This window comes from Pinus tabuliformis, chromosome 8, assembly GCF_031772625.1.
Source record: "Pinus tabuliformis cultivar Carrire ecotype Pingquan chromosome 8, CPIR1, whole genome shotgun sequence".
NCBI lineage: Eukaryota > Viridiplantae > Streptophyta > Pinopsida > Pinales > Pinaceae > Pinus > Pinus tabuliformis.
Genome location: NC_142294.1, coordinates 1,770,091,611 through 1,770,107,028, shown reverse-complemented (window position 1 = coordinate 1,770,107,028; position 15,418 = coordinate 1,770,091,611). Strand labels below are relative to the sequence as shown.

Below are 15,418 nucleotides of genomic sequence, written 5' to 3'. Positions count from 1 at the left end.
TTGTTGATGCTATGAATAAAATTTAAACCGCACAGGCAATCCATTCAAAAAGACATTATCAATATTCATACTATTCACATGTAATCCAATGACTCCACTCTTAGGAACCAACACTTTAAGTTCTGTATGCCTATTTGCAAGCTTGGAGTGATTTTGGTTGAGTTCTGGGCGCATATACAAGTTTTTATGTTGCTGAGATCCAATGCGCAGCGCGCAACCCCAGTGCGCAGCGTACACTCCTATGCGCAGCGCCTTTGTAATTTTGCACTGGCTCAAACTGCACAATGCGCAGCACACTGCCCAATGCGCGGCGCACACTTCCTATGTGCAGCGCACACCTTCAATACTGTCCAGGGATATGAAAGTTGCATCTTCGACCTTCGATAGCTCAAACTTAACTTCTGCCTTGAAATTTGGTGCAAATGAAATTGTTTACCATACTTGCTATATGAAGAACATATCTCATCACATCATATTTGATTTTATTTTTACTCCATGACCCACTCTTATAATGTTTGACACTTTGACATTCGGTCATTTAATACAATGCTTTTCCTTTGGCTTTTCTGAATTTTTGGACTGATAACTTTGCTGTCTTTTGCAGGGATTGGAGCTGATGAGTCCTGGCAAGGTGACCAGGGCCTGCATTTGACATTTTTCATGAGGCCAGACTTTTTAAAATATACTTATTACAAATAACTAATTTGACAATTTCTTCTCCAAAACAGGGTTTTGGAGAAGAATCATCCTTTTAATCATTGAAACTAACTCACTGAAACTTCCTCTGGCTTGCACATGTTATTGAAACATTCTGAGAACAAGCTCTGCAAACATCTAAGTTGCGGTTGGTGAAAGCTGATTGTCATTGGCCTGCATATTTGAACTGAGACTTTGATAGCCACCTGTCAATTTTACTCTGACAGAGGACTTTGAGAAGACGGAGTCTAACATTGGCTCCAATGGGGATGGCAACTGCTGCTTCTCGGAGGTGCCAAGAACCGCAGAGCTTTGGGAGAGCAGACAATGCCTCCATCCATTGGGCAATGGAGTCATTATTTCAACAGACAACACGAGACTTCCGACTCATTTATGGAACTTGACTGAAATGATTGAAAAACTGACTCGGCAAACTTCTAACTAAAACTGTAATGAAACTCAAAACGAAATGCTGCCTTTTGGCTGCTTATTTATTTACAAAATCTACCCTACTCTACTGTAAAAACAATAGATCAGGTAATACTGAAATGCCAGATCAACCATTCAAGTAAACCTGAGAATGATGCCGCTTGAGAATGCTTCCACCAGGACACAGATGTAATTGCTGGCAGCCCTTCATGCACGTAATGAGCCTGGTCACGTAAAAGACAGCCTGATCTATCAATCAAACTGAAAAAAATTTCCATGTATGTTGCCATTGGATCGCGAAAGCCAGACTCTGTTGGCTGCCCCAACTCCGCAATACATACCTCCAGCTGCACACTGTCAATGCAAACATCTATAGGCACCTCTATTATCTCTTGTTTCGATGGAGGAAGAGTTTCCAAGAACTTTTTAGGATCTCGGAAATCGTATGACTGGATCTGCTCATTCAAATACTGAATCTCCTTCTCAAGTTTTTCAACAATTAACTGGCAGAAACCAGTTTTAGCTTCAAAAGGGAACTTTGGAGATTTCAAAAATTGAAGCAAGGCACTGAAAAAATCTTCATTAATTTCAAAATCTGCTAACTGATTTCTTACTTCTTTTACAGCTTCACACAGTGCAGTTTTTGCCACATACCCTACCATTGCATGAATGGATCAGCGAGCACTGGAATGTCTGGATCGAGTTGGAGTCGCCAGGTGAATGTTTCAGCCTGCATATGTGTCTGACTGTTGTCCACCATCAGCATCAGATCTGCAACTTGATTTCATGTACTGGGGCTAGACAGTCTTCAAGTCAAATGTCACATCAATAGCAAACCATCTTCCCCAGTATGGTCGCCACTATGTTAGGGCTCGAATCCACCTCAGGCTGAAGAAGGCAAAATTCGAGGCAACATCAAACCAAGCTCAACCTCGTAGCTAGCCCTACGAGGACAGGAGAGGGCTCTCTCCGGGTCTATCTCGGCCAAACGTTTTCAAAGGGGTTGAGATGACCGATATGGAATACTGATTTTAGGCTAGTAAATTGATAGAAAGGGGTTTTCAATAAGTGATTGGGTTTTCTGGGCTGCATGGGCAAAGAACAGCTTGAAACAGAGAAATACAATCAAAAAACACAGATTATCTCCTGAGGAAAGATAGGCAAGAAGTTTAACATCAAATTTGAAGCATTATGGAGTGGGTGAACAGTTGAGGGGTTGACAAGGGCATAGAAGATGAATCCTTGTCAAACAGAAGAAAACATTTAATATGAACACTTCCTCAAGACAGAGCAAATAATTTGAATTCTGCCTTTCTCACTTAAAAGTATTCATTTAGAAACGATTATGAAATGAAATAGAAACACAACAGGCTACATATGAAACAAAGGATGAGACAAATGTTAAATTTCATACCATAAGAATCTCAGGGGTCAGAGCCGCATTTTTTTATTAAAATCCCTGTCAAAACTTTACAATAGAAGCTCTGTTTTTCTTCCTCCACCAGCTCTCAGAATTCTCTCTCTTCACTAAATTTTACAAGTGATTTTTTAATGCATTAAATAAACTATTCTAGGAGAAAACAGATCGACCCAAAAAAAAGGGCGTTGTTTCACCTGAAGTTACAAAAATAGAGATAGAATCATCTCTTTATTCTAAAAACAGAAGATCGTTCCCCTTAAAATCCTCTGATGGCCACTTTAAAGACACAAATTGGAGCGCAGATCCACTTGGAGATTTAACTGAGGTCAAAAATAGGCAAATCGACCCTATTTCTCTGCTGTGACAGATGTCTCTGTTTATTTTTGGCTTTAGTTTTCTCACTTTTCACCTTTGCCACCCTTCTTGGGGCGTTGAATACGACGAGCAGCAAGCTTTGAATGACATTGTATTTCTAGTAACTGACAGGTCTCTCCAGCCATAGGCAAGCTCGGATGATCATACATACCATCAAGTTCAAAAACCCTTACACTCATCATTCCTGGCCATCCATCATCACCTGCTTGAAATTCACCACTAACAGTGCCTCTACTAGGTGCTGACTTTGAACTCACATTAGATGTACATCCCCGCAATACAGCTAACTCAATCATATTACGCCGCTTGTTGTAGGATAATCCCATCCTCAAAATTGGGCAACCACAAGACTCCACCCAACGAGGAAGACATTCCTTAAGAAATGGCCTCTCCAAGTTGCCAATTTTGTTTGCAAGATGCTGAAACTCTTTTGTACTCAGAGTTCTAGATGCATGAATGACATCCTCCGATTTATGCACAATTCTCTGTAAAATCTTGCGAAACGACTCAGGACCCATTTGTTTCTCTAGCATCTGAAGAATTGCAACAACCTTCCATGACCGAATTTTGCCCAACACACCAATTCCTTGCATCCCATATAATTCAGCTCCAGCTCCAGATAAACTAAGAGCAGTGGCCCCATCAACATCAACTTTGCAAACTGCCTCATTTGCCTTGTAGCGGCGATACCGAGCTTCATTATTGCCAAGAAAACGCTTTATGAAGCAATCAGTTAAAAAGCCAACAAGACCATCCAATAGCCACCCATCATTAGCTGTCTCAGCTGTGATATAAATTCCAAACCATTGTTGTGCCAGAGCATAAGCCAGTTTAATTCTTGTGCTGATGACCTGGTCAATAACCCGTTCATCATACAACAAATGAGAACTAAAAATGGACATGGAAGCACCAACACAGGTAGAAGATAATGCAGTCTCAGAATCAATGAAGACTTGCTTATATGATCCAAAAGGAAAAGTTGCAGCAAGATACTCCTCATAATAGCTGAATACAGTATGGAAGAAGCTCACTGTGCATTGCAGCTTTGATGCACATATGAGAAACAACCCCATTATGACGATCTGGAAGCACCTCAAACGGGGCAACTACCAATGTTATGAATTCCGCAGCAACTGGGATATTCACACAGTACACATATGTTTTACTGGATGGATTATCTTTGGTAGTGACCTGACAAAGAAGTGTGCCATTGGTAACTGCAACGTGCCATTGCTAACTGCAACATACTTAGATTCAACAGTAAATTCGAGATCATAGCAATAATGTTGTAGACCAAAGTCAACACATGGAAACCAACAGCGTGCTCGCCTTAGCTGATTATTTGTGTGCAGGGAACTGCCCATAAAATGAACACCTTCTTCAGGCTTCTCTAACCAGTACTCAACTCGAACCAACTTGATATTCTGCATTCAATACTAACCTCTTGCTGAGCATTCTTATTGACATCATCTTGCTTGCACTCACTTGGAATAATTTGCCCAACCTTCTCTGTATCTACAGGTTCCTGTACTGCACTTTCTGCAGAGGTAGCCTTACCACAAAAAATGAGTAGATCCGGAGCCATCTCTCTCCAAAGATGAAAAATATGCTGAGCCAGCAGCTTCAGCCGCATCAATAGAAGTGATAGAACCCCAGTTCTTTCCTATTTCAAATTGTTGATGCTGTGAATAAAATTTAAACTGCACAGGCAATCCATTCAAAAAGACATTATCAATATTCATACTATTCGCATGTAATCCAATGACTCCACTCTTAGGAACCAACACTTTAAGTTCTGTATGCCTATTTGCAAGATTGGAGTGAGTTTGGTTGAGTTCTGGGTGCATATACAAGTTTTTCTGTTGCTGAGATCCAATGTGCAGCGCGCAACCCCAGTGTGCAGCGTACACTCCTATGTGTAGCGCCTTTGTAATTTTGCACTGGCTCAAACTGCCCAATGCGTAGCGCACTGCCCAATGTGCAGCGCACACTTCCTATGCGCAGCACACACCTTCAATACAGTCCAGGGATATGAAAGTTGCATCTTCGACCTTCGATAGCTCAAACTTAACTTCTGCCTTGAAATTTGGTGCAAATGAAATTGTTTACCATATTTTCTATATGAAGAACATATCTCATCACATCATATTGGATTTTATTTTTACTCCATGACCCACTCTTATAATGTTTGACACTTTGACATTCAGTCATTTAATACAATGCTTTTCCTTTGGCTTTTCTGAATTTTTGGACTAATAACTTTGCTGTCTTTTGCAGGGATTGGAGCTGATGAGTCCTGGCAAGGTGACCAGGGCCTGCATTTGACATTTTTCATGAGGCCAGACTTTTTAAAATATACTTATTACAAATAACTAATTTGACAATTTCTTCTCCAAAACAGGGTTTTGGAGAAGAATCATCCTTTTAATCATTGAAACTAACTCACTGAAACTTCCTCTGGCTTGCACATGTTATTGAAACATTCTGAGAACAAGCTCTGCAAACATCTAAGTTGCGGTTGGTGAAAGTTGATTGTCATTGGCCTGCATATTTGAACTGAGACTTTGACAGCCACCTGTCAATTTGACTCTGAGAGAGGACTTTGAGAAGACAGAGTCTAACAGGGCTTACTGACCACAGCACATCCACAACCGTACACCATTGGGTGGCTTCACCAAGGACGGGATCTTCGTGTGAGCCAACAGTGTCGCCTTCCATACAACATCAAGCCCTTCACGGATGAGGTATTGTGTGACATTTCTCCCCTTGAAGTTTGTGATGTATTATTAGGACAACCATACTTGTGGAAGCGACATGCTGTGTATGAATCAAGGCCCCGTGCTGTTATTATTACATTGGGAAATAAGTTGTACAGGATACCAGAGGTAGCACCGCCTACCACCATCTCTTTGATTACTGCAAAACAATGCAGTAAGCTCATTTCCAAAACTGGGAAATTTGTTTTCCTGATGATACGCCCTCAAGGAAAGAAGAAGATGGTGGCCACGGCCTCCAGACAGGGCCCCTCCGCACGACAACTACAAATGGACAAGGTCGTGGAGGAGTATGAGGACATCTTCACCTCCCCCGCAGGGATTCCTCTGCACTGTTAGGTCAAGCACTCCATCGATCTGACCCTAGGTGCACCGCTACCCAATGGACCAATTTATCGGTGCTTCGTTCTGGAGAACAATGAAATCAAGAGGCAGATTCAGGAGCTGCTGCAGAAAGGTCACATTCGTTCGAGTTCATCACCTTGTGGGAGCCCGATCGTGTTGGTATAGAAGAAGGATGGGACTTGGAGACTCTGTATTGACTATCGGGTGCTGAATAAGATCATTGTCCATAATAGGTACCTAATCCCACAAATTGATGACCTCCTGGACCAACTAAAGGGGGCAAAATATTTCAGCAAGATCAATCTGAAGTCAGGATATCACCAGGTACCAATCAAACCCTTTGATGTGTGGAAGACTACCCTCAAAGCCAAGGAGGGCCTTTTCGAATGGTTGGTTATGCCTTTCAGATTGACGAATGCTCCTGAAACCTTCATGAGGTTGATGGATGACATCTTGCAGCCATTCACCAACTCATTTGTAGTGGTATACTTGGATGACATTCTGATCTTTAGCCAGAGTTGGGAAGAGCACCTCCACCACATCCGACATGTTCTCCAAACACTGTGGCAACACAAGCTATGTGCCAATTTGGAGAAATGCACTTTTGGCATGACCCAGGTTCAGTATCTAGGATACATTATTGATGAACAGGGTGTGCATGTGGATCCAACCAAGATCCAAGTCATTCAAGATTGGCCGTCTCCAACTACCCTGACAGAGCTCCACATCTTTCTAGGTCTTGCTAACTTCTACTGCAGGTTCGTGTTGGGGTTTTCTCATATCACTTGGCCCTTGAGTCAAGTCACCAAGGGAGGAGCGAAAGCAATCTTTTGGTCTGAATCTCAACAGAAGGCATTCATAGAGTTGAAAGATCGCCTCTGCATGGCACCAGTGCTCACGTTACCAGATTTACAACAACCATTTGAGGTCGAGACAGATGCCTCTGACTATGCTATTGGGGCAGTCCTTACTCAACACGGGCATCCAGTGGCATATCACAGTGAAACACTTTCAAACACAGTCCGAAAGTATCCCACTTATGATAAAGAGATGTATTACATTGTGCAGGCCTGCCGACAATGGAAGCATTACATTTTGGGGAAGGAAATGGTCATCCACACAGACCACCGACCCCTGCAGTTCATACAGGCCCAAGGGAAATTGCAAAATGATCGCCATCAGAAGTGGTCTACATACCTGCAACAATTCCATTTGAATATCAAGTATAAGAAGGGAAGCACCAATAATGTTGTAGATTGCCTCAGTCGACCACCGATCATGGCGTTAACCTCCGTGCTCAACTCTTATGGGCACGAGACTTCTGATTGGCCACTTCTCTACAAAAGCGACCCAGAATTTGGCCACACATACCAGACACTTTTGGATGGTTGGCATGTTCCAAATTTTCACCTCCAAGATGCCCTGTTATGCCACTTGGGTCACCTTTGTGTTCCTTCAAGCAAGCGTACCAAGATGATTTGGGAAGCACACTATAGTCGGGCTGCTGGGCATTTCGAGGTCGAGAAAATGGTGGCAGTATTGCAAAAGTATTTCTATTCATTGAATCTTCGATAGGATGTCGGGAAGTACATCAGATCATGTACTGCCTGTGCCATTGCCAAACCGACCATCAAGAAGCAAGGCCTCTATACCCCACTGCCTACCCCTAGTCTACCTTGGGAATCCATCTCCATGGATCACATGTCAGGTCTTCCTTCCACTAAGCATGGAAATGACTGTGTTTTTGTGGTCGTCGACAGGTTCTCGAAGATGGCCATTATGGCAGCCTGCAAGAAGAATATAATAGCAGAAGCCACTGCTAAACTCTTCTTTGAACGAGTGTGGGTGCACTTTGGGATTCCATAGTCTATCATCTCAGATCGGGACAGTCAGTTCCTCAGTACATTTTGGTCCAATCTCTGGTCAATGTTGGACACCAAACTGACTAAGTCCACAGCCTTCCATCCTCAAACTGATGGCCAGACAGAGGTTGTCAATAGGATGATTGTACACATTCTGCGCATGTACAACTCAAAGCATCCACGCACATGGGACGAGAGCCTCCCCTATGTTCAACACAGCTACAATTGAGCTCTTCATAGCTCGACTAGCCACAGCCCTTTTTAGGTGGGCTTGGGATTCCAGCCACTATGCCCCATTGATGTAGCCATGCCACTTGCAGCGACTCACACAGATTCGGCTCATGTCCAGTCCGAAATAGACAAGGAAACCAGCTTCATTGAGCACATTCAACATATTTTCCAGTAGGTCCATGACATTTTGGAGAAATCAAATGCGAAGTACAAGCAGCGACATGATCAAAATCGGGTGCCACACAAGTTTCAGGTGGGTGACAAAGTCTAGTTGCATTTGCAAAAGGAACGCCTTACTGGAGCCTATCGGAAACTGAGACCAATCCGCTATGGTCCTTACACCATTACTAAGGCTGTGGGAGACAATGCATTGGAGCTTAGCATTCCCCCCCTCCTTGGCCTGTACCCAGTGTTCAATGTGGACCGCCTTTGGCCATACTTTCCACCATTGCTAGACACATCCGACATTGCAGAACAGCTCATGCCCACAGAATTAAATCCAGATTGCATGGAACAAGCTGCAACTGATCAGATCATGGACACATAGATCAAGAACACTCTCCAACAGAATATCTAACTGTATTGAGTTATCAAAGTAGGCCAACTCCTTCACCAAGGCAAGTGGCTCACCAGGGACCAAGTTCAGCAAAAGTTTCCTCATCTCATGGAGGAACTCAATGCAATGGGGACCATTGCTTCCTAAGGGGGGAGGAATGATCCAGGTGGATATTGGTGGCCACCTGCCAAGTCCACCTAGACCCCCACCATTTTTTCTCTTAGCATTTTCAGTTTCCTTAATTGTAGCACAACTTACTTTTTTTAACATTTTTTCGGGTCCTGAACTTCCAGAACCATTTTGAGGCCCTAAACGACGTTTTTTGGGAAATTTGGGGGCAACACGGGTCCATGGGCTGATGTTGCCCTTCCCAAAGTGGTAGTGCTCAGATAGATCTTTCTAACGAGCTATTGTACGCGTCAAACAGAGATCGTATGCCAAAGTTACGACCCCGGGAAGTTAATGTACCAATTTACCCAAACGGGGCCCACAGTTTGGCGTTTCATCTTCTAGGGTTAGGTTTTGGAATGTTAAGAGTTTTCCATTGTTTCTCAACAATATATAGGCCTTCGAGCCTCATTGTAACACAGTTCAGAGGCATGTAGCTACCACATCTCTTCTCAGAGATAAGCTACCATCGCCCTAGCTGGTTTATTTCCATCACTGTTTGTAAGCATATTTCAATATTTTACATTAATGAAATGAAGTATTATTTCCGTTGCATATATGTGTTTATGGTTATCTCTATAATTTGTTGTGTTCATGTTTAAGTGTGGATCAATTGTTCTTGTGACTTATGTGTGACTTTTGACCATAAAGCTTGATATTATTTTTGCTCAAAATTATGGCTTATAATTTTATGACGTATTGTAATAGGGGAGCCACATCTTGTAACATGAATAACCCAAAAAATTGTACAACAATGTTTTAAATTTTGGTTACAGGCATGTTTTATTTCATGTTAATTTTATTGTTATGCTTACAAAGAAACTGTGCAACACAAAATTAAAAATTGGGACATAGTATATGGGAAATATTTATTAAGAACCCCATGAGTGTCACTAGCTGGTCTTGCACAAACCAACTGGAACATTGATTTTTTGGTTGTCCCATAACAATAACAGATGCAAAGATGGACAATTTTGTAGCTAAACAACTCAACCCAATAAAACAGAGAAATCCAGCAGAGGATAGAACATCTGAGTAGGTGTGGTCGACATGGGTAGTGGAGGAAGGAAGAGTGACAGAGAACTAAATGCAGGCTGGTGTAGTTAGTGGTAGAGTAGAGTAGAGAAGAATTGGGGTCTTGCAAGAAAGAGGAAGGGACACTGATAGGAAGAGAAATATGCACAAAGGGCGAGTGCATAATAGATCAAAAGATTAGTGTGCAACCTATAGTTAAACATTTAGAGGTGGATTAGGATCATGCAGGAATAATGCAAGTGAGCATGGTTGTTTGACTATACCTTGCTTGGGATGAGCAAAGATTTGTGTCGGGAGCTTTTTGGAGGTTGAATGTGACCATAATTAAATATAGAATGTAAATTCAAATGTAATTAAGTGAAAATGACATGAAATGTCAATTTTTAATGGAGAGAAAAACAATTATGAGATATTTTTATTAAAATATTCCTTAAGTGCATTAGAAAAATCAGAGAGTTGAGGGTTTTTCTTAGAGGCTTGGATTCAAGTTTGTCTCTCATTGGCATTGTAAATAGCATTTTAGTGGTTGCATAAGGAGGGTGTGAGAGGTTGTGTAGCCTACCTCCTGCCATGGCAGGGAGGCCTACAAAATATGTAATTTTTTGATATGGGAATGAAAGGGAATCTGTATTTCATCTAGTGCCTTTGTGTTGTAGTAGTATGTGATTTATTTTTCTATTCATATGTGTTTTATTTGCAGCACTTGTGTAGATAGTTTGTTGTTTACATACTTTTCCAAGATTATGTTTTTGTAAATGTGCATTCTAGCTTGTTATTGTCACATGCAACAATTTATTTGCAAGAAGTTTGTGTGATTTAGAATTTGTGTTAAAATTTCTTTTCAGTTTCTTTTTGGTGGCCCTCTTGGCCAAGAGGGACACCAACAACACCATTTGTGTTGAAGGCCCTTAGGCTCGACTATATGGGGGTGCGCGATGTTGGGGTCATCTTATTCCCACTCACCTTCAGCTTAGTGGTGCCCAACTAGTTCAAGGACCCACTTGGTCCCCACCAAGTCAGGGTTGGGGTTTGATTCATGTCCTAACTACACTTAATGATGTATCGACTATTTTGACATCCTTATTAGTACATATGCAATTCCTTTTGGCTAGCATTCCATGTTGCTTTGTGCACACTTCCCCAATCCCATCTCTAAGCGCGACTCAACACTCTCTTCTATTCTACATACTAATGTTCTCACCTTCTCTAATTAAGGTTCTTCGGTTGGCACCCAAAATTTAGACACACATGATAATCACAAATACAGACAAAGATTTGAGGCAAAAAAATTAAGAATACATAGACTGAAACAGGCATGAATACTTATATTAAAATAAAAATTATTACATACGACCTCTCAGCCCTGACCCAAAATTACCATGTCCACTTCCCTCAACCTAATATTTTCAAGGATTGGGAACCCCCTAATATCTCACAAGTTTCCTATTTAAAACAAAAACCCTACCAGAATGAGGAATCCCATCCTCTGCCACGACATGCTTACAAATATTTGGTTAAAATTTAGAAAAATATGAGAAAATCATGTTCTTTGTTACCGAGTGCCATGAAATCCTTCCCGAAGCTTATGGGAATAAATTTTGGTTAGGAGTGGGGTTCATGCTCCTGCATCAATGATCATCTATCAAGTCCCTAGAGGGATGCAATCTTTGGAGGTGCAATTTTTTAAGTTTTGCACTATAAAGAGGGTTTTCACATCAATAGATTTGTTCCCTCTCGGCTCTGACTAGATCTGTGGTTAATATGGATCTACACTAGTCAAATGACATGGATTGGAATTATGTAGTATACTTATACTATAATGGGTTCAAATACCATTGGATAAAAAACACCAAAAGCATGCTAATGAGAGTGTTTGGATGTGTGGCTTATGCACATGTCCCAAATGTGTTAGGAAATAATTTGGACAGTAAGGGGGAAAATGTATATTTGTTGGCTACAATGATGAATCTAGGGCATATAAAATCTACAATGTAGATTAACCAAAAATTTGATAATCAATAGAGATGTGTAGTTCATGGAAGAGGACCCATAGGATGGAAGTTTGGAGAAGATAATTGACGTAGTATAAAGTCTACCAGAAGAAGACAAAGAGAAACTAGTAGCAACAAGTAATTCTTCAATGGTGACTCCTCCTATGCCTATTCAAGCTCAACAAGGTAATCCTCAATTGTTATCATAAAAAGTCAATAGGACATGGTAACACATTCAAGAAAATACCCCTCCAAGTGCGCAATAATAGTCAGCAACTCCACATTCTTTAGGTACAACTTCAAGTGACACATCAAATATCTTTGGCAAGCTCGAGAAGTCAAAAATTCAGAAATTTTTGTGACATTTATGAGAAAAATGAAGGAGAAAGAAGCGCAGGTCTGAATTCTTTATTTTTGCATGTAGATGATCCAATTAATTTTGAAGATGCGATTAAGGAAGAAAAGTGGGCAACAATAATGGATGAAGAAATAGAGGCAATAGAAAATAATTATACATGAGAGTTAGTGAATCTTCCATAAGGAAAAGAAGTCATGGTGATAAATTGGGTATATAACACCAAAAGAAATGTCAAAGGAAATATTGAAAGGCATAAAGCAAGGCTAGCCATTAATGCATACAAACAACAACGAGAAAGAGAATATGATGAAACATTCATTCTAATCATAAGAATGGAGGCATTGAGGACAATTTTAGTAATAACAACGCAACATAAATGGAAGGTATATAAAATGGACATGAACTCAATCTTTTAGAATGGATTATTGAAAGAGGAAGTGTATGTGGAGAAGCTACTTGGTTATGAGGTTCAAGGCTAGGAAGACAAAGTGTATATACTAAATAAAGTGTTCAAAATAACATCAAGAAAAATCCTAATTTAATCCTTGAATTAAATTGGGAATAAAATTTTAATTCCACATCTCATGACAACTTGTAATAGTTAACTAAGTTAATTTGACTTAGTTGGCCCAGTTAATCCGATTTGAGGGTCTAAATAGAGTAATATAGAGTGTCTCCTACAATTAGGAGGACTATTTGAGTTTATTATTGAGTTGTAAATATTTAATTCAATCTAACTAAGTTAAAGTCAGTTAAAATAGTTCCAACCGATGGAGGAATTAGTGGAAGGTCCAGTAGTGGGGTGTAACCTATAGTAATGGGGCATTGTCTGTCAAACAATGGGGTGCTTCCTGAACTACAGTGTGGTGTTGTCTGCAGTGATCAACCAGTAAACTAAATATTCACTCATAATTAACTCATGCATATCAGATCAGAGAAAGACCCAGTTGAGATTGGAGTTCAGGGACAATGTAATATCAGTTGCAAAATCATCTAAATTAACCTGATGGTGCATGGAGTCAAAGAAAGGCCTATTAGGATTTCAAAATTCATAATTCAGGAATTTCCCAATTAAATAGAGGCTAATTCCTTGAGTTACAACATAAGGAACTAGTGTTGATCTAAAGATGATCTGACGTTGTCATTGATGTCAACCCAAGCAGCACTAAGGATGACCCTGAACTTCCATGGCACATTGGGCATTATCATTCATAGTTTCTCGTCTCATAGCCATTATAGGAATACTCTACTCAAAAATATCTTTCTATCGGTATATAGCTCTCCTCATAATTCCTTGTGGTTTGTAAGCTATTCAAGATTGAAGTTGGTAACCCCAATTTGTGGGCTAAAACCCCATGGGGTTGTGGCATGGAATTTATAATTAATTTTGGTCATTGAATAGTCAATAATTAAAAAAAAATTAAGCTCCTAAAATCCCTCCAACATTCTCTACAGAAGCCCCTCTCAACTCTATAAAAAGAAATCTCATATATCCTCCAAAAGTAACAAGTGTGGAATTTTCGCTATAACTTTATTTATGTGAAGTCTTAGATTCAGAAATTAAAACCCAATTGCGAGGAAATTCTGATGAACGTCATCACCAAATTTCCAATCTTGGTTCTCTATATTCTTGGAGATATGATCTGTGGAAGTTAGGGTTTTTGCAGGGTCCCGAATTTCATCTCAAAGAGGTGACCTCGGGAAAACCATCATAACTCTCTTTCTAAGAAGCAGATTGGAATTTTCTAAAAAGTGGTGGATATTACACAAAGTGTAGTTTTCTGTGTATCAATTTTAGAGCTGAAGGAGGAAACATTGACACGTGGCATGGCTTACAAGTTCGCTCTACTGAACTAGTCCATAATTAGGTCATTGTGAGAGATTGGGCATAAGTTTGCCTTGAAGAATCCAAATCGGGTCAGACCTATGGAACTGGAAAGAAGACTCAGAAGGCTACTACAAAACTAGAGATAACATATTGGGGATCTGAAATCACATAGATACATCAGATTCAATATCGTGCTCCTATAAGGCAAGAAGAAAATCTAGATCAAGTGCTCTCAAGGGCTGCAAAGGACTAGACTTTCTAGGGTAGCAAAGAGCAAGGTGCAGTAGAGGTAAGCACCATGTAAGTATCTTCTCTATATGAATGTTCATCTCTTAATTTCATTAGGTTCTTTGTATTCTAATTTGTTGTTTTTGTTTAGCACTCACATATGCTCTGCAGGATGAGGTAATTTTGCTATTATCATGTCATGGGTATTTCCTTGAAGACATTTTGCAGATATTATATATTCATCAAGACAAGACTCAATGCATAATCTAATGTTTTGAAGAGTGAGAAAGGGTAGTATGATAAGAGGAACAATCAAGGTGCAGAATAGCAGCAAGAAGTTCACCACATGAAGTCTTCAAGTGGGCAGCACTGCATACAGTCATTGTAAAAGTATCATTGTACAGAGTCAATGTAAAAGCATCATTGTAAAATTTGTACAAGTTCTTTCTATGGAAAGTTGAAGAGGTAGTGTTGGGAGGTCTAGTATCATCGTTAGGTGGTTGTGTCATAGTTGGGGTTATGGTCTAGTATGTCTTCTTCTTCTACATCATTCTATATCATTGTAAAGTGGGCCATTTTCCCTAGTACGGGAGTCCATTCTTCTTTTATTCTTTTATAGGGTGGTAGGATGGGGCTAGGCTGGTGCATGAAGTCACCAACAGGTTCAAATCTGTTAAAACTTGAGGGTGGTATGGTGGTGCTAGGGTGAATTGTAGCTCTTTGGGTATTGGGGCATCTATTCAATTGACTACTGAAGAATCTTGAGTGTTGGAGCATCCATCTAGTGGGAGCTGGAGAAGAATGGTTTTCTAGATTCTAGGAAGTTAAAGCTTTCTTTTCAATTAGAGTTGAATATTGAAGAATTATTAGGAAAGTGTTTGGTGGTTTTTGTCTCAGAGGGGGTTTCCACCTTAAAACCTGTATGCATTTGTGTTCCTTTTGTTTACTGCTATCATTGTACAAACACTGATAATATTTGAAGATTAACTAATGCTCTGAAAGGTTAATAATAATGCTAATTGAAAGGAATATTGATTCACCCCCCCTTCAGTATTTCCAACGATTGGTATCAGAGCTTGGTTCCTTCAATAGTAGTTTAACAACTGGTAGGAGATCATGGAG

General features: G+C 40.3%; 1 pseudogene; it reads right to left on the bottom strand.

The window, feature by feature from the left end:
* Positions 1–2,943: 2,943 nt before the first annotated feature.
* LOC149243230 (transcription initiation factor TFIID subunit 2 pseudogene) overlaps positions 2,944–15,418 on the bottom strand; it is a 44,931-nt pseudogene continuing 32,456 nt past the window's right edge.